The 20,629-nt window shown below is 38.0% G+C and overlaps 2 long non-coding RNA genes across 3 annotated transcripts in view; both read left to right on the top strand.

The window, feature by feature from the left end:
- The window catches only part of LOC140602837 (uncharacterized), a 134,899-nt gene that overhangs the window by 78,080 nt on the left and 36,190 nt on the right, over positions 1–20,629 (top strand). The gene's annotated exons all lie outside the window — the stretch shown is intronic.
- LOC140602838 (uncharacterized) overlaps positions 828–20,629 on the top strand; it is a 38,489-nt gene continuing 18,687 nt past the window's right edge. Inside the window, exons 1-2 of the long non-coding RNA XR_012005774.1 lie at positions 828–908; positions 1,662–1,705. This is a non-coding gene — a long non-coding RNA (uncharacterized lncRNA). The remainder of the gene's footprint in view (positions 909–1,661; positions 1,706–20,629) is intronic.

Here is a 20,629-nt window from a genome sequence, read left to right as displayed (position 1 = left end):
CATTGACCTCTGCCTCTGAAACTAATAATAAATTATTTGTTAATTGAATTCAAATAAAAAAATAAAAAAATAAAACAAAACTCCCCAAAACATGTCCCAAATCACCATGCCCTTTCACACGTCTCTGTGTTTGACCAGGTGTTGTCTCTACCTGGAATTCCTTCATGCTTTACCTGGCAAATTGCTTCCCACCGTTGAAATCTCTACTGAAGATTGTCCTCATCTGAGTAGTCAGTCCTCTTTAGTTCCTCGGGAAGAGCTAATCACTTCCTCTGTTCTGCTGTGATTATCACAGCACCTATCACTGTGCATGGTATCTTCCACTGTCTTGTGTATCTCCTCTACCAAGCTATAAATTGATTAAGGCTGCTGACCAGGATTTGAATCATTTTATGATCAGGCCTAGGACAGTCAGTGCCTGGTGTGCACTAAAGGTTCATTAGATGACCGGCAGGTAGAATTAAATTGAAATGAGGTAAAGATAGATGGATATAGAGATAGATATAGATAGTTATAAAAAGACACACACACACACACACATATCTTTCTGTGGATGTCAATGTTCTATAAAACAGGGTCTTGGGTTCATAAGACCAAAGGTTCTTCCGCAATGGAACACAACAAGGATATTTGGAAGAGGTGTAGAGGGCGTTGTTCTTCCAATATATACACAGGAAACTGTCATGGGTAGAATAAAATGCTTCTGCAAATATCTGGTGTTTTCTTGGCACAGCTTCTCTTGGGCTTAGCTTTGCAAAATCTTCCCCAGGCTGTGTTTTCCTGGTTGCCATGGAGCCAATTCCCTTCTAAAGGAAACAATTGAGGAATTAAGTGACTGTGCTTGGTCTCCAGGTGGACAGAGAACAGCCAGCCCAACTTGTAATTTGGAACATTAAATTTTGTTTTTGGTATGCTTCCTCCTACCCCTGCTGTTATTCTTTGGTCTCTAACCTCTTGGAATTTGTCTTTCCCAATGTAACTCAGAGCCTAGCGTCCCATGATGCAGCTTGGTTTGGTTGGTTGTGTAAGAAAGTAAGAGCAACTGCATTTGTTCAGGCAAACCTATGATCATTTATGCCTGAGGCAGGGTGAGGAAAAATCAGGAAGCCAAAGGATTAGGAATCACACAGAATAAACTTGGCTGATAAGTAAATTCTGGGGCAGGGGGTAGGGGAAAGTGTTTAAAATATGAAGGTGGGAGAGAAATGACTAGATTTGCAGGATCTAGTTTAGTGGGATTTTATGAGTTTTGTAAACATTAGAGGATATACAGGGGACTCATTATATGACCCAACCTCCTAGAAAGCTTTAGGTGTAAAGAGAAAACTATTCTTGGTAATTAGACAACTTTAACAGAATAAGGCTGAAGATGGTGAGAAGAAACACCTAGAAAATGCTAGAAATGTTATTTACGCCAGTAGCTCAACCAGAAGTATTCTTCATTAGTGTGAGGCTACAAAAGGTTACTTTTCTTTTTAAAATCAAATGATATTGTTTTGAACACTCTTAAAGATTTCAAGATTGCTTGCCTTACATTAGCGCCACTCATAAAGAGTTCTCAGTTATTTCTAGGTACCCCAGATGGGTGCCTCTCATTTGCCCACAAGTAGGTTAGTCAGTTGCAGCCACCTCATTGACCTTTTTTTATACTTCCTCTTCAGATCTGGCTCCCACTTGTCCGATCTTCTGCCCATGAAGCCTAATGGTGAGAGCAGAATGGTGATAACTTGCTATACCTTGATGTGCCAAAATTTTTCTGTTTGAGAGAAGTGTCTGAGCATATCAACACATGCAGATAGGTCCTGGGGTAATGTAAGGAAGGCAGGGAAAGAAAAAGTGAGGAAGAAATGAAGATATTGCATATATGCACTGTGCCTGGGCTCTAGTGCAGCAGGTTCTGAATGATTGTTGTAATAATTTACTACAATCATGATGTTGCACACATGTTAATGTGAACTCTCCCCATCCCAGGAGAAAACTGAGATAATACTTCTTTTTTTCTCCCTCTCTTCCTTCTTTCCTCTTTCTTTTCTTTCTTTCTTTCTTCTTTCTTTTTCTTTCTTTCTTTTTCTTTCTTTCTTTCTTTCTTTCTTTCTTTCTTTCTTTCTTTCTTTCTTTCTTTCTTTCTTTTTCTTCCTTCCTTCCTTCCTTCCTTCCTTCCTTCCTTCCTTCCTTCCTTCCTTCCTTTCTTCTTTCTTTCTTTCTTTCTTTCTTTCTTTCTTTCTTTCTTTCTTCTTTCTTTCTTCTTCCTTTCTCTTTCTCTCTCCTTCCTTCCTTCCTTCTTCCTTTGTTCTTTTATACAAGTATTTATTGAATACTGACTATGAGGCAGACATTATACTAATGCAGGAAATATAGTAGTTAATTAACAAAATAGACACAGTCTTGACTCTCACAGAACCCAGAATCTAGAGTGGCATAGAAACTACTCAGAGGGGATCCCTGGGTGGCTCAGCGGTTTGGCGCTTGCCTTTGGCCCAGGGCGCGATCCTGGAGTCCTGGAATTGAGTCCCACGTCAGGCTCCAAGGCATGGAGCCTGCTTCTCCCTCCTTCTGTGTCTCTGCCTCTCTCTCTCTCTCTCTTTCTCTCTCTCTATATCTATCATAAATAAATACATCTTAAAAAAAGAAACTACTTAGAAACAAAGAATCATAAAAAAATTATTAAGTACAATTTTAAGTATTGTGAAGGAGATGGTGATGGTATTCTTTTATTATTATTATTGTGATAAGAACACTTAACATAAGATCTACTGTTGTAACACATTTGAAACACAATGCAAAATTGTTGACTACAGGCACAATGTTGTACAGCAGATATCTAGAACTAATTCGTCTTGAATAACTGAAACTTTTTACTTGTTGAATAGCAGCTCCTCGTTTACCTCCTCTAACCCCTGGCGACCAACATTCTACTCTCTGGGAGTCTATTTTAGATATCTTGTATGAGTAGAATTACCCAATATTTGTTCTGTGCCTGGCTTATTCCACTTGGCATGATGTCCTCCAGGTTTATTCATGTTGTTGCAAATGGCATAATCTTTTTTCATTCTTCCTTTTTTTTTTTTTTAGAGGGAGGAGAGGGGCAGGGAGAGAATCTCGAGTAGGCTCCACACCCAATGCAGAGCCTGATGCAGGGTTTGATCCACAATGCTGAGGTCATGACCTGAGCTAAAATCAAGACTTGGATGCTTAACCAACTGAGCCACCCAGGTGCCCCTCTTTTTTTTTTTTTTAAGACTAAATAAATACTTTATTGCATGTACATACCAGATTTTCTTCATTCATTCATTATGGACATTTTGGTTTTTTACATATCTTACATAATGCTTCAGTGAGTATGACAGTGCAGATATCTCTCTGCGATCCCAGTTTCATATAACTACATATCATATACCCAGAAGTGGGATTATTAGATCATATGGTCATTCTATTTTTAATTTTTGAGGGACCTCCATACTATCTCACATAGTAGCTGCATCATTTTACATTCCTACCAACAGTGTACAAAAGGGTTTTTTTTCCTCTATAACCTCATCAATACCTTTGTTTTTTTGATAGTAGCCATCCTAATAGGTGGGAGGTAAATAGCTCATTGTGGTTTTTGATTTGAATTTCTCTCATAATTAGTGGTGTTGAACATTGTTTCATATATCTGCTGGCCATTTGTATCTTCTTTGGAGACACATCATTCAAGTTCTTTGCCTATTTTTTTCAACTACACTCTTAAGAGTGTATCATAAGAGGGACAGACCTCATCTGGGAGTATATATGTATTGTTGCCATGCTGAGAAAATAAAATATGAGATCCAGTTAAATTTGAAATTCAGAGAGACAACAAATCTTTCAGTGTAAGTATGCCTCATAGAGTATCTGGGATATTCTTACACTAAAGACTTATTTGTTGATTCTCTGAAATTCAAATTAAACTGGCTATATTTTATTTGGCAACCCTATGTGTGTGGACTAGAGGAGGGAGTAATTAAGGAAAGTTACTTTTAGGAAATGATATCTGAACTTAGACCTGGAGGACAATCGATATTATCCAGGTTCAGAGGTGTGGGGAAGAAAACAGAGGGCAAAAGTATACCAGACAGACAAAGGAATAGCATGTGTATGAAGTGGGAAAGATCTGGTAATTTTAGTCACTGTGGGCAAAATGTAATGAGTAGAGGGAGGGGTGGAATTTGCTGATGCTAGAAAGAGATGACAAGGTAGAAAAATCAGGGACTAGGTTAAGTATATCCCATGTTAAACACATTGAGGATGGAAATTAGAAACCTAGGCTCTGGTCTTTGGGTTACACTGAGCAGCCTACTGGTCTTGGGCAAGTTAATTCACCCTCTGGATCTCAATTTACTATTCATGGGCCAAATACATGTTAAATCCATGGGCCAAATACATGAGATCACAGAATGCAGACCCTGAAGGGTTAACTCAAAGAAAACTCAAGTTTATCTAACATAAAACCCACAAGGTACAGGTGACTGAGTGAGGCCTTGGCAAGGATGCTACAACAATGAAAGTTACAAAGAATTCTGAAGTCAGAAGTCTTAGATTCAAAGCCAGGCTCTGTCATTTTTCCACTCTGTGGCCTTGGGTGAGTGAGTCAACTTTGCTCTGAGCCTCCACATTTCTCATATGTAGGACAAGATTAACAACATCTTCCTTCCTAAATTGTCATTAAGACTCATGATAACATAAATAGAATGCTTACCAATACAATACAGCCTTATACATAGTAGCTGCTCAGCCAATAATTTTTTGTTCAGCTAGGTTGATGGTTCATAATTTTAAAGAATTCTGGAAACCTTTGGTGGAAAACAGTGAAGGAGAAAAGAAGCAAACTATTGCCCTAGACACACATTATGTACATCATGGTTTGGGCTTATGGCTATTCCTGCTTTTGGGATTGCAGGGGATATGAATGTAAACAACAGATTCTTAGGCTATGAAGTATCAAAAGTTCAAGAGGCACAGAGGGAGAGACAAAGAAAGACTATGAACTTTAATATTTCCTTTATTCTCCACTTCCTCATCTTCAGTTAATTGCCTAAGCAACCATTAATGAATACCTTTCATGCAGCTATTAAGCAGCTTATAATCTCCCTAGAGGAAGACAGATAAATAAAAAAAATGAATAGGTGAATAGGTACATGGATGCATAGTTATTGATTGTCCCAGGGGAGTAAACCTTATTAGTAGGAATTTCATACTAAGGAAGAAGACAGTTTTGGAGAGACCTTGGGATATCCCTCAGAACACACAATGGAAGCTGTCCCTGCTCTCCAATAATGGCACTAGCTCCCTTTCCTTGCTCCAGCACAAGATGTACAGGTATTTACGGCTGTGGAACATGTTTTTGATCTAATTTTTCAGTTCCCTCAAGCACACTGAAAGCAAATGGTTGGTACTTGCTGCGGTAGGTTAGTATTTGATAAATGTTGGTTGAATTGAATTGTTTACCTAATGGCCCAGTGCCAGGTAGATGGCCAAATATTTAGTGGAATCTCTCATATGTTGAAAAAGCAATGGAAGTACATGCTCATTGAGCTGTTAATTTTTTCAGCAAAGATGGATGTGTGTGAATCCATCCATAGCTGAGTCTAGTTCATGCTTCTGCGAAGCAACTGGCCATATTAGGAAAGAAGTTGGTTGCCTAGAATAGACAAGCTAATCCTTTAACAAAGGCGATGCTTGCGACTCTAATTCCCAAATGTAATCCTTTAACAAAGGCGATGCTTGCAACTCTAATTCCCAGAACGAACAGATTATAAGCATTTACAATTTGGGGTTCTATGGAATGTTTAGTTATAATTGACCATGGCTTAATGCTTCTGGAAAGTCTGGGGTTTTTTTGTACCCCTCTTTTGGAAGATAAGAAAACCATCTGGAACAAAGAATTAAGTTTAAGAAGGTCAACCTCCTACACCTTTGACAGTTATGGTTTTGGGCAAAGGAAACTGTTGTTCCAGAGGATGTCCCTGAGGCACCAATCTTCATAATCACTCAAGAAAGGTTCAATTGTGTTCAGAAAGGCTGCTTTTCCTCACAGGAAAAGGAGTAGCATGTTTTAGAATTATCGCCAACTACAAGAGTTGAGATGAAAATATCAGGACTGCTACTTAGCATATTCAACTGATATCCACCCTGCCAGTAATCACAGATTTGGGTGGTAGGTGCTCAGCCACAGTTGAGAAAACCAGACCTTCTAGGAGGATCTAAGCTAAGTGAAAAGAAAGGACTGATAGTGGTAGAAAATATATAAAACCCAACTGCTCAAATAGTGTAAAGATGTGCATCACTTAACACACAGTACTTTTGTGGGGTTTTTTCCTTCCCAATTTAATCACTGAGTTTGTATTACTCCTTTAGGGGGCTACCTCTTTTTTTAATTTTTAAATCCATTTTTCAATTTCTGTGTAAATTATCATGAGCCTTATTCTCTGACCAGTTTAAAAGGTGAAATGTACTCAGACCTGCTTTCTTTGGTTTATATCAAGCCTTCATAATTTAACTATAAAAGCCACTTACTTAATAAAAAGTCTATAGCCCACCATTAGGATCATTATCAGCATCACCATTGAGATGATTTCTTATAAAATATAGGTTACATTTTAAAATTCAGTTTCTTTTTTGAATTTGAGTTTATGGAAAAATGGGTTCACAATGGATATAATTGCTAGAAATGCAAACCAGAAAATTAAGAAATTTGAGAGTTAGAGTTGGAATAAGAAAACACATAATTTTCTATTGTAATTACTAAAGAAAAATCTCTATTATTACTTATTTCCTCAGTGTTCTGAAAGTGTGTAATTGTTTCTGGGAGTTAAAGTTTGGATGATAGATACTTTAAGTATTTTTTATATGCTTGTCTCCCCCAGACAGATGAGATTTGAAGGTAGTGACTTTTTCTGATTCACTTGGATCTCTAATATCTAACACAGTACCTGGTACAGAATAATTAGCACAGGAAAACTGTTAAGTAAATGGCTTTGGAGATGGTACTACTATAGTATGATATTTTTCAAGGCAAGTGTTGCCTGCAAGCCCCCTAGAGACATTTGTGGAATGATCTTAATGATGTGTGTGTGTGAGTGGAGGTTCTACTTTGGGGTCAGGATGCTAAATGTCCTAAACAAATGTTGGGGACAGTCTTGTCGAATTTCTCATATGTTCAGTTGAATAGTCTCTAATATCCTGTGGCTCTCCAATGCTGAGGATTCTCTTCTGACACACTGAAAAACTCTAGAAGTCATTGCTCCTGCCCGTGGGATTGAACATAGGTTAAATTATATTCGAAGGCTACTTTTTTCAATACTTGTGAAAATCCTTAATGAATGCTCTTTGACCTAGTGATTCCATATTCGAAACTTTATCCTAGAAAAATAACAAGTAGGATTGTTATGGAGAAAATATGTATAGTTTCACTTGAAACAAAATAGGGTGACTTGTGTGTCCTGTCTGGCTGGGGACTTTCCCCCCTCCCTTATGGCATTGTCATTCCCTCAGTGCTGGGCAAGTCCTTACTGACTTGCTGTTGACCACCCTACAGCAGAACCCTCTCTTTTGTTGAATGAATATTTTGAGATGCTGCTTGAAAACAGAGGACATGTGGTCATCAAGTTGCCTTCTAAGGCATTGGGGTTTAGTTAACCTCATGACTTTTGCTTTTCAGAATCAACAACATAAGGTCAGGGCAGAGAGAAGTTCCTTGTGAGAATTAAAAGCAATTAGGAGAGGTTAAATATGGAAAGAATTTTTTAAAAAGGAATAGATAGACTCAGAGACTTGTGGCCAAGTAATAAAGTTGATGAGCTTGAGCCAAAGAGGGATGTTTATAAAGTAGTTTTTGCTATGACGTGCATTTGACTTGAAGTTTGTCTTTCTTCTTCCCATGCTGGCTGATGTTTCAACCTGATTGATGGGCTAAACAGAGATTACAAACAGGAAAAGAGTCAACAGGAAAATAGAGCCCTACCCACTGCCTCCCCTCACCAAATCCCACCTCAAAATGCATTATAGGGAGACAAACAGCTAAAAAACACAAAAAAAAAGAGATTTACAGCATATGGAACTGATCTTAGATTTGTATTCTGAATTTGTTTTTAAAACCCTTTGTAAATCAGTAAGGGTAAGGCATGGAAGCATGAGGAAAAATATCAATGGGGAAATCATATGAAAGGAAATATGGATGGCAAGTAAACGTAAACTTCAACTTCATGGGGAAAAATGAGAATACAAATCAAAGTCATCTTGAGATACTATTTTTATACTGAGATACCATTTAAACCCAGGAGACTGGCTTTGGTGTGTATGGGGCAATAGAGGGGGATTCGTTATTGGTTTGGTTTTTTGTTTTGGTGTTGTTTTGTTTTGTTTTTTACAATATCAACCTTTTGCAAAGATATAGATCAATGGGAACTTATATTCTGATAGTGGAAGTATACACGGGCTCAACTATTGTGGAGAGCAACTTAATAGTATATATCACATGATACTATAATATAACCCAGCAAATTCTCTCCTAGGTATATTCCCAGGACGCTTGTTCCATTGCTTAAGAATATAAGTATTAAGGTTTACTTTGCAGCATTGTTTTTAATAGTGAAAAAAGTGGGAGGCAATGTATTGTTTATTGTTAAGTTATCAACATTTAGCCCATTAGGAAGATGTTTTGCTCCAACAGAGCAACGTTAATTATCACAGCCTCTCATGTTCTCTGCACAGGAAGAGGAAAAAACTATTGGGGAGTCTGATATAAGGAAGTGAATTTGCAAAGCTTGGCTCCTCTCTCTCTTTTCTTGGGAATATTAATATTCCTCCATGCAAAAGTGCATAAGCTCTGCTTCATTCCAAAAGATTTATAGTCCTGCACTGTGGTGTAGGAAAGATGGAGCTAGGTGATTGCTGCCCGTAACTTAGGTTCTGGGGTTCAGAATTAGGAAGTCCATTGGCTCACAGATATAAGCCATAGTCTTCAGTTCAGTTTTATCAGTAAAAAGATGACATTCTGATCTCCATCTGCCATCCTCCTTTATTTCATTTCTTGAATGGGTCAGTATAGATGTATGCTATTTATTGGGCCACTTGAATCTCAACACTGGAAACAAGTAAGAAATATAATTTGGGAACAAAGGATATATGAATAAAGAGGCTCTCAGATGACCAGGGCAGACAGATCTATGCTTTGGGGATATTACAGTAGGCTGTGGCCGTGGGGGATTTTTACCTTAGTGGTTTTCTTCAGCTTACAGTGGCTTTGTACATGCCATGCATATGACTGTTTTTAGAAAGGCAAGACTACACCCATGAAGCCTGAAACAAACATCATGTAGCTCTACCCTCCACTGAGCAAAAGCAACTGTTCAGCAGGCTATCAGCTTCAGAAAGTGCAGGCCAGGGTGACATCTTAATCAAATGATGAGGACTTAAAAATGCAGATTGCCAGCTTGACCTGTACCTGTATCTGGGCCAGTTATCATAGGACAAGCTGAGGCAAAATTAAATCTTCTAAGCCATTCTTGAACATAATGGCATTTGCTGATTTTAAAGTGCAAGGCAGACTGAACTCCACAAGAATTATGGAACACTAGCAGAGTCTAGCTTTAAACTTTTACAACTAGACCTAACTAGGTAGCCCCGGATCACTGTTTCAAATTCCATTTTGCTTCCAAGACTATAGAACTTTAGAGTAGCTCATACTGGATATCTTGGATTTATTGGGAGTATTCACAGGCAAAGGGGCCACTCAGTGGCACACCAAAACTAGCTAATACCACTCAAGAGAATGATTGTTAAATTTTCATTAATTTTACTAGGCTTTGATGTCACAATGGTGGGAGCATTTATGCTTCTGAAATCAGTAATCCCTATTAGGGTTCATCCTCATCCCTACCTCCAGCCAATTGTTACTTTTCCCACCATGTGCTTTCATATTCACTTTGGGGTTGGAAATTTGGACCTGAATTGAGATCCAATCTGTGGCAGATGCTATTATTTTCAATCAAGAGAAGGACCAGGGCACCAGTTATAAAGAGATATGCCATTTGGAGTGGGGGAGATTGAAGTAGAGAACTCAATGAAATTATTGCAGACCCAATAATTAGGAAGACAACAAAAGAATCCTATGCCTGGAATAATCTGTCTTTCATAGACTAATCTCCTTATGGATTCAAGAAACTGAAGAAGTTTGAAACACAGTGTAGTAAAAAAGAAAAATACAACAATAAGCAGAAAGACAGGGTGATTGAACTAGGAGAAGAGAAATTTCTTTAGGAAAATAGTAGAAACTCTACAGAATAGGCAAATTTATATAAAAGAGAAATTAAGATTTTAAGGGTGGAACTTACAGAAAATATTAAAAGAAAATGGAGATGTATCTCAAACTCAGTCTCTTGGAGGCCTTGAAAAGGGGTTGCGGGGGCTGGGGAGGCACCACCTTCATTGTTGCCCAGTCAGAAGCATCAACTGGGACCCAGGGAAGAAAGTAAAAACTTAAGGAACAAATGAATAGTGGCCCCAGGAAAGGCCAGGATTTAGGTCACTGTCAAGAGGCAAATTTTTAAAGTTGTATAGAAAAGCAACTTGTTATGATCTTATCCCTTAGATGAAGTCATTTGAAATATTACTTTGGAAAACTTAAAGATGAGATCCCCTTAAGGACTGGAACAGCTCTCCTGAGTGCCTGCAGAACAGTCTGGACAGATTCCAGAGAAGAAAATGAGAAAGATCAGTATTTCAAATAATTATGGGGAGAGTTTTCCAGGTGCCAGTTTCTGCATGTGGAAATATAGGAATTGCTTGTTCTAAGAGGAAATGGGTCTGAGAAAATTAGTGAATTAGCACTCTAAAGGAAGGCAAAGATAAGGTCTTCTAAGAGGAAACGGGTCTGAGAAAATTAGGGAATTAGCACTGTAAAGGAAGGCACAGATAAGATAATTTCCCACATGATAAAAGTTTAAAGAAACAATAGGCAGTGCAAAGATAGGCTGAGTCCAGCCCTGGTTGAAGGTTGAGCTAAAGGAGACATCTTCCAGTTGAGATTATTCAACCAGGAAAGGTGAAAGTGGACAAGGTTTTGAACAGTGGATTGTTTCAGCAGGTTCAGAACAAATTGATTTCATATCTCTTGTCAAGAAAAAAATGCAAAACCAAATCTGCAGGAAAATGCTAGAAAACTGAATGTCTGTGTCAGAAATTAAACCACAAATTTGTGAAAGACACTCAGGGCTAGCAAAATTATAGTCCTTCATGAAGTAGACGAGGAAAAGGAATGATTAAGAAGCCAAACAAGCTGCTTACACACCCTCTAGAATCTTCCACAAAGATGTACCAGAAGTGAAATTATGCATTATAGGGGCACCTGGGTGGCTCAGTTGGTTAAATCTGCCTTCAGTTCAGGTCATGATCCTGGGGTCTGGGATGGAGCCCTGATTTGGGCTCCCTGCTCAGTGGGGAACCTGCTTATCTCTCTCCTTCTGCCACTTCCCTGCTCATGTTCTCTCTTGCATGCCCTCTCTCAAATAAATAAATAAAATCTTTTTAAAAAAAGAACTTAAGCATTACAGTATTATCCATTATTACAACACCCCCTACATACATACCCACACATCACACACGCACACAGCAGAAACAAATGCTACTCAAGGTTAGAACACTTAAACAGTATAGACATCCCCCTCGGGATCACATGAGTTCCTGGGCCTCGCTATGTCACTATAGGCACAGATTTCAGAAAAACCAACCTAATTTAATGTGGTATTATTATTATTATTATTTTTAAAGATTTTATTTATTTATTCATGATAGTCACAGAGAGAGAGAGAGAGAGAGAGAGAGAGAGAGGCAGAGACACAGGCAGAGGGAGAAGCAGGCTCCATGCAGGGAGCCCTACGTGGGATTTGATCCTGGGTCTCCAGGATAGTGCCCTGGGCCAAAGGCAGGCGCTAAACCACTGCGCCACCCAGGGATCCCTCAATGTGGTATTATTAACAAAAATCATAATGCTGTACATTAGATCTCTAGAATCACTCATAACTGCAACCTTGTACCCTGCGACCAACATTTCTTCATTCCCCCACCTCCCTGCCCTTGGAAACCACCATTCTACTCTCTGCTTCTATGTATTCAACCCTTTTCAATTCTCCAGGTGAAGTCATGCAGTCTTTTTCTTTCACATAGATACCTTTGTGTGTGTGCTTGTGATAAGAGTACCTGAAATCTACCCTTTTAGAAAATTTGCCCTTGCTTCTCATCGTGTGTTTCATATTGATTTAGTAAGCCATGTGATTTGAACAACTTAACTTGGTCTGTGAATGGTTTTGTTCCATGGCCTCTGGGATAGCTCTGCTAGGGGTGTATTTGGAGTCTTTCATGTAAGAAGATAACTTCCCACATGATAAAATCAATTCTCAATTGGTTCATTTGGTTAGACAATGAGTGTTATTTCCTAGATTTTTATAACTAAACTTTCATCAGTAAATAAATTAAAGTGCCATTTATATCTATAATGGGATCCATACAGTTATTAAAATGACTAAAATGTTTTTTTTTATGTTACCTCAGGGATAAACCTAAAATATTTAAATTTCTTAAGGATGCACACAAGACCAACTTATATGAATGTTAAAACATACCAGTGACTAATTGTTACTCATGATTCAGTTTACCCTTCTTTCTTCTAATAAAAGAAGAGCTCCTCACCCAAGATTTGGCAGAGTATATGAGTATATGATCATGTGGCCAAATATTTTCTGGCCTCCCTTAAAGTGAGGTATAGCCATGAGCCAAATTCTGCCCAATATGATAGGAGTAGAAATATGTGTGCAATATCATTGTTACATACTTAAATGTGTGAGGTTGTTGCACACCCACCACTACTTCTCTTTTCCTTCTGATGGCTGAAATGCAGATACCAGCTTCACCGATATAGACACCTAAGATGATGATTCAGTACCAAGAGTAGGAACCTAGGTCCTGGATAACCTTGTGGGTAAGGTCATCTGGCCTGGGTTGCTAAGTCCATCATTGGATTCCATGGCATTTTTGAGCCGTTGCATTTTGCTAATTCTTTTGCTATAGCAGCTTAACATGTATCCTAATTAATATAATACAAAGTGATAAATTTATTTTTGAATACTTATGCGGTAAAATATAAAACATTAGTGAAGTGATACATATCAATTTTAGGATCATGGTTAACTCTGGGGGAAGGACAGAGGAGAAAGGATGGTGTAGTGCAAAGGAGGTGATCTACAATTAGTAAGATGAATTCACAAAGTCATAGAAATCCAGGCTCATTATTCTGCTTTTGCTTAGACCCTATGTGTCACTTCCTTCCTCAAGGTCTCAAGATGTTTGCTGGAATCCAGCCATCACATTCTTATTCCAAACAGAAAGCAACAGGAAAGGGGAAAGGAAGAAAGAGGCCCATGCCAAATTTAAGCTCAAGTAATGTGATTTTATGTAAATCCCACCCCAAAACACCTGCTTACCTCTCCTTATTAGTCTTGCACCCTCTATTTTATGCTCCATGCTGTGACCAGAACTGTCCTATATTTTATGTAACAATAACTTCCCATCCCTTAGGATTTAGTTCAGACCTTAAATCTGCATATGAGTTCCTTCATGATACAACTATTATCCTCACCAGCTCTAGCTCCTGCCCTGCTTGCAGATGCTCTAGACCAATCAAATGCTTTTAGCTCCTGAAAATTGCTCTGCTCTCTTGCTCCACTGCCTTGGCAAAACTATACCTCCTTCTGTTTGGAGCATTCTTTCCTCAGTTAACTAACCCCTATTTTTTTTCCTTTAGGATTACCTACTATATACTCTTTGAGCTCTGTAAAATATTCCTTACCTTGGGTCTGAACCAGGTATGACATGAATAAACTTTGAAGACAATTCTATGTACATATACACAATATATAACACTTATCACACTTATTAAAATTGTTTATCTAGAAAAGCATGTGGAAATATAGGAATTATAATTATCTATCTCTTCTAATAGATACTGAACTCAAGGGCAGAGATTCTCTTGTGTCTCTAGGGCTTAGCATGCATGAGTTGCTTAATAAATAGGGTAATTATATAATTTGCCTTCCAAACTGGAACACTATTAATCATTCCATTGGGACAACACATGCAAGATGGGCAAACTGAACATATGATCTTCCTATCAATAAACGTCTGCTTGATATATATACACACCATTGGATTGGTATGTATACATTGTCAGAGTATATACACCATAGCATTGGAACTTTTAAAAATGTGGCTCCCTTACTAAGCTTGTAGTTACTTAATGACTTCAGCACCCAGAATAGTTCAGGGCACACAGTTAAGTGCTTCAAAGTACATCAATCAGGACATGCTACCACCTACCACCTTGGACAAAGCATTGACCCTTTTTGTACAAGAGAAATTGGTAGAGACTGATGATTCAAATAAGAAAAAAAGAGCACTTTCAGTATCATGTATGAGAAAATACTTTTATAGAAGGGGTCATATGAACCATAGTGTTTTCTGCCACTAACCTTTCCTCATATGATTGTCTTTCCTGAGGAGGGTTCTTTTTCCTCTTATCTACTTAAACCTTTGTGATATCCCACAGTCTTCCAACATTAAAATAGCTGACCCTTGGATAAAATGGGGATTGGGATGCTGACCCCCACTATACATATAAAGAAATCGATGTGTAACTTTTGACTCCCATAAAACTTAACTGCTAATAGTCTACTACTGACTTACTGATAACAGTCAATTAACACACATTTTGTAGGTGTATGTATTACATACAATGTAATTGTATAGTATAATGTATAGTAATGTATAGTAATCTGGAGAAATGAAAACATTATTAATAAAATTATAATCAAGAGAAAATATACATAAGTACTGTACTGTATTTATGTTTTAAAAATTACATGTGAGTAGTCCAAACCCATGTTGTTCAAGGATCAACTGTATTTCAAGCCCCCCCATATTTGTTGGTTATACCAGAGAATGTAGTCACTGTGGAGAGAACACTGTTGAGATCAATTGTATACACAAGAAAATGTGAAATGTGGAACATCTATGAGCATCAGAAATGCCATAATTACTTCATACCCACACATGTCTTGGCTGCCAATTTAGCAGCCAGTTTACTTTCAACAGAATATTTCTTAGCTCTCCTTCCTTTTTCTTTCTGTTTTCTTTTGTTTTTTTTTTTTGTTTGTTTGTTTGTTTTTTTTTTTTTGAGCTTGAATCTGTATTGTTTTTATATTACCTACCTCCAAGATTTTTTTCCTCTTGTATGGGAGTCTTGTGCCCACAGGACAATTTTGTGTTAAAATTAAGAAATACCTTGATTGAAGTATGAAAAGAAAATGTCTAGATAATTTGCAGAGACCTTTCTTTAGGTTTGGAATTGAAAACAACTGTTTTCAGACACACTCAATTTCCTACTTACTGTTCCAATTTTCCAAAACACAATTAAATTTAGCTAGAAATTATGAACTTGTTGGTACACAAATTATTCTGATTATTCTGAGACACACACACTCAGGCAAGAGTGTCAACATTTGGTCATAGCCTGAGGAATGCATGGCCCTGGTGACTGGGTTCTTGAGATGTTTAGGTTTGTGGATAGAAGGACAGGGAGTTAGGGTACCTGGGTGATGCAGTTGGTTAAGCTTCCAACTCTTGGTTGCTGGAGACTCAGGTCTTAATCTCTGGTTCGTGAGACTGAGCACCCCCTCACCCCGTCACGCTCTGCACTCAGTGTGCAATCTGCTTGAGTCTTTCCCCCTCTCCCTGCCCCTCCCATTTGTGTTCTGTCTTTCTCAAATAAATGAATAAATCTTTTTTTTTTTTTTTTTTTTTTTTAAGAGGGACAAGGAGCTATATCCAGGTACTGCACGGCAGGTTTCCATCTACTTGTTCAACCATAACACTGTTAGAAAACTTTCAATGCACGCATATGGCCATCATAAATACATAACACCTACTCCTTTTCAGAAGGCTCAAAACCAGGTGGAATCTAAGACAAACCTCTACTGGAATTCTTTAGGAAGATGAGGATGTAAGGTTCCTGGTGCTCGAGAATCCAGGTTATAGCTAGTCTTTGCACAAAGAACCAAATTCTTCTGAACTGCACCAAAGGAGACCAAGCTAATTACTTTATACTTCATATTCATAGACAAAACTTGATCTAAGAGAGGCTATGTATTAAATAGAGACCTGGATCTGGCACTAATACACAGGACACACTGAGTAAGTAATTCCACTTCTCCTTTTCATGGCCTCATGTCTCCTCCATGATAAACCTAAACTAAATGATTTGTAAATTTAATTTCAAAATACTTGACTATGAATTCAAGGCGTGAGAAATTAAGTGACGAGTACCTCTTCTCACCACTAGTCGTCCTTCTCGTGCAGAAAATGGGGATGCTGGATTTGACATGCTGTAAGTTTAGTGGTCATTTATTAAAAATAGAAGACACCATGCCTTCAAAATGCTGGTGTTTTGTTTCCTATTATCATTATGTTTCTTCTAGTTCTTTGCCTACAGATCCAGAGCCCTGTGTTATAACGAAGGCAATACTTGGGATAAGCTAGTGACGTGGTTGCAGTGTATTTAGCTATTCACTGAGTTTCTCACAGGGGAGTTTTCATTAGTCTCAATGTGAAGGGTTATGGGGTTCTGGACAGGCTTTTGACATGTGAGTCTACAGTGTCTAAAGAGGGAAATTTTTAAAATGCTGCCTTTGCTTGGGAACACATGTGTCCCCTTTCTGGGCACAAGGCATAAGAGAAAAACGATAAGGAGAAAGAGCTAGAATTCTGCTTGTACTTGCAGCTGCTTGTAGGAGCAGGGGATCAGCCTCACCTTTATGTGACTGCAAGTTCAATGCCTCAAAATAGCTTTTGGAGTGAATGGATGACATGTCTAATAAGGGACTGTATCTAGGTTTCTGTTTTCATGCAATAGGGATTCCTCAATTCCCAGCAGCAAAAACAACTTGCTCTTCCTGATGTAGTTTCAAACCTAAAGAGATTCAAATTCGTGCAAAAGCACAACGTACTTGTACCACATGTAAATTTAGATGAAAGGTACTGAATGACAGTGTGTTCTTCTCTAGTTTTTTTTTAAGATTTTATTTATTTATGCATGAGAGACAGAGAGAGAGAGAAAGAGAGAGAGAGAGACAGGCAGAGGGAGAAGCAGGCTCCATGCAGGGAGCCCAAAGTGGGACTTGATCCTGGGTCTCCAGGATCCCACCCTGGGCTGAAGGTGACACTAAACCACTGAGCCACCGGGGCTTCCCTCTTCTCTAGTTTTCTGGTTGAAATATTAAATGTCTGTGGAGACTTCTTATTATCACTTTAATTTTTGGAGTATCCAAGGGTCAGATTAATAGCTCTCTTGATGTCACACTAGCTTCTATATAGGGATATGAATACTGGGGAGCAATAGTAATACTTATAATACTATAGACATATTAATATAGCTATTAATATACACTATATCATACATATAGTATACATGGTTATGTACATGGTATATAATATACTATCTGCTATACTATGTGTATAATATATACTACATTATATTACTATCATCTCGTAATTATATAGTACTCATATTTAGCATTTCCTCAGGTTATTGTGTGCCAAGTATCATGTTAAGTGTTTTACCCAAAATGATTTACTTAATACTCATGCTGAGTCTTTGAGATATAGTTATTGTTCCCTTTTTGAGCACCAAAAGGAGGAAAGGACTATAGAGGATCCCGAGAACACGTAGCTAGTATGTAGTAGAGCCAGTACTTGCATCCATACCCAAACTCCAAAGCCCACACTTTATTTCTAATGATCAAAAGTTTATCAGTAGCCATAAAGATGGAAAAATAATTTAAACATTATTTCTCTTTTGTTTTTTTATTGACCAGATATAGCTTGTGTTGATTCAAAGTTTTGGCTTAAAAATCATATTCGCTGATATTGGATTCTTGTTAGAAAACACCATTTGTAAAAGACTTAACTGTGAAATTCAAACATCCTATATTTTCCTGAGGGTTGCACTTAAGGCAACTTTTGTCCATGCAAGTTAACAATTACTCTTCGACAGTCAGAGGCACATAGCTGATAAGTTATTCTCCACTGGTGGCAGCAATGATGAGGAATCTGCTTTTATGATCTTGCCACTCAGACAAGTGGCAAGAAAGGACAGAGAATCTGATTTGTTAACCTTTCTAAAATGTGTTTGTTTGGTTGTCTATATGAGAACTCAAGTTATTTAAGAAATATTTCAGGCCCCTTGGAAAGGAGGAGAAAACACTGAGATCTGGACGAGTGTGTTTTTGTGTTCTGTTTTTACTTTGACCCGTGGCTGAGGCCGTACAATAAGTTCTCTGTGTTTCTATGTGACTGCATTTGAGAAAAGCCTGAATTTTTTTTTGACGAATTATATCTTCCCCAAATAGCCACCACAATTTCTCCCATCCAACAGGTTCTTACTACAATATGACTTTGCCACTCTTCCTATTGAGAAGCAGGGTCTGTGTTCTGCAGTCTTAAATTTGAGCAGTGTTTCCACTATCTGACTTCTAAAGCTGGGTCACAAAAGGTGATACAATTTGTTCTTATGATGGGGGCCCACCACCATGCTGTGAGAAAGCCTAAGCTACTCACGCAGAAAGACACACATGACAGGAAACAAGGTCCCAGCTCACAGCCAACAGCTAATACCCACTTCTCAGCCACGAGAGTGAGACCTGCTGGAAGTGCCTCCTCTAAGCCTCAGCCAAGCTACCCCAACCAACTCTGCATGCCAAGTTCTGCCCAAATTGTAGATTTGTGATCCAAATAACTGATAGTTACTGTCTGTAGCTACTCTGTTTTATAGTGGGTTGTTAGGCAGCAATAAATAACAGAAGCCTCTTTCATCTTTTGAATGTGAAGTTTTCTCCTGTCTCTAGAAAATTATAAAGCTTCAAAATAAAAGAGTCCTGTTCTGATTGGCTAATAGAAATTCATGAATGTTTACATAAATCTAATATTATCCAATTCCATATTTTTGTAGTTTCTTATAATATGTAATTCCATATTTTTGTAGTCTTTTATCTTATATTTTAAATCATAATTCAAGTTCTTGTAAATAAAGTGAATGTTAGGACAAAATATGCTGATTTAATTATTTTTCTTTATAAAAGGTAATGTCTTTTCTGGACTTTATCAACGTGGAGTAGAATACAAGCATATATTTTATTTCATATAACATTCAAAGTTGTTTTTTTTTTAGTTGAAGAAATTAGTTAACCTGAATTCTTTAACATTCCAATCTATTTTTACCAGTCAGATAAGCCAACATTACTTCCTACTACTTCTTCCATATAACATTGAAAATTAGGAAAAAAATGTAAAATCATGTGTTCAACTACATTAAATTACACTTTTTTAAAAAAGATTTTATTTATTTATTCATGAGAGACACAGAGAGAGAGGCAGAGATGCAGGCAGAGGGAGAAGCAGGCCCCTTGCAGGGAGCCCGATGTGGGACCTGATACCAGGTCTCCAGGATCACACCCTGGACCAAAGATAGCGCTAAACTGCTGAGCCACCTGGGCTGCCCCTAAATTACACTTTTGACAAATGTTTTTATATAAATAGTAGTTATGTTCTATAATGTGTCAGCTTAAGAAAAATTTCCAAAATTGGTAAATATTTCTTTCAAAAATTCTTGAAGTACTATTATATCAAGGTAATTAATGGATAATCTTGGATATATAGATAATTTTTAAGTAACATAGATGCAGAAGGAGAGGGAGAGAGAAAATCTTAAGCAGGCTTCACATCCAGCTTGGAGCCCAAGACAGGGCTTAATCTTACAACCCTGGGATTATGACCTGAGCCAAAATCAAGAGTTGGGTGCTTAATGGGCTGAGCCACCCAGGCACCCCACAGTCCAACAGAAATTCTTACTCCTTTCCATTCACGAGACTTGTTAATATGCTAAAATGCTTGTTGATGACACACAGTCACAATTACCTATCTCCCTGGTCTTTCTATGGAAAGGTAGTTAATCTGGCCAAAATTATAATTAATATGGGCAGTTGTAAAGGACAATGTCACCCTTTGGCCTGTGTTTCTCCTTTACTCTCGTATCTACTGCTGCACTCACACCATATCTGACATCAGATGTATGGGGAATTTCCCCTACACTGTAGCAATTCTCCATGATATCAGTGAGGCATCCTATAGTTCGATTCATTTCTGACACTATCTGGTGTTGAGACACATATCACTGGAGTTGGCTCATTCCCACAGACTGGCCCATTGGTACAAATAGCAGGTCCCCAGAATACCCACAACTTCTGTCTGACTTGGTTACAAATCAGTTTCTCATGACCTCTTTCTCCTTGGATTCAATTATTTGCTGGAACAGCTCACAGAACTCAAAAAATGCTTACATTGACCAGTTTATCATATAATAAAGGACATGGTAAAGGATACAGATGAGCAGCCAGATGAAGAGATACATAGGGTGAGGTCTGGAGGGGTCCCAAGCACAGGAAATTCTGTTCCCATGGAGTTAGGGGTGCTCCATGTTTCTGGTATTGGATGTGTACACCAACCTAGA

This window comes from Canis lupus, chromosome 13 (genome assembly GCF_048164855.1).
Source record: "Canis lupus baileyi chromosome 13, mCanLup2.hap1, whole genome shotgun sequence".
Lineage (NCBI taxonomy): Eukaryota > Metazoa > Chordata > Mammalia > Carnivora > Canidae > Canis > Canis lupus.
The sequence above is the reverse complement of the archived record's forward strand: the minus strand, read 5'-3'. Positions and strand labels throughout refer to the sequence as shown.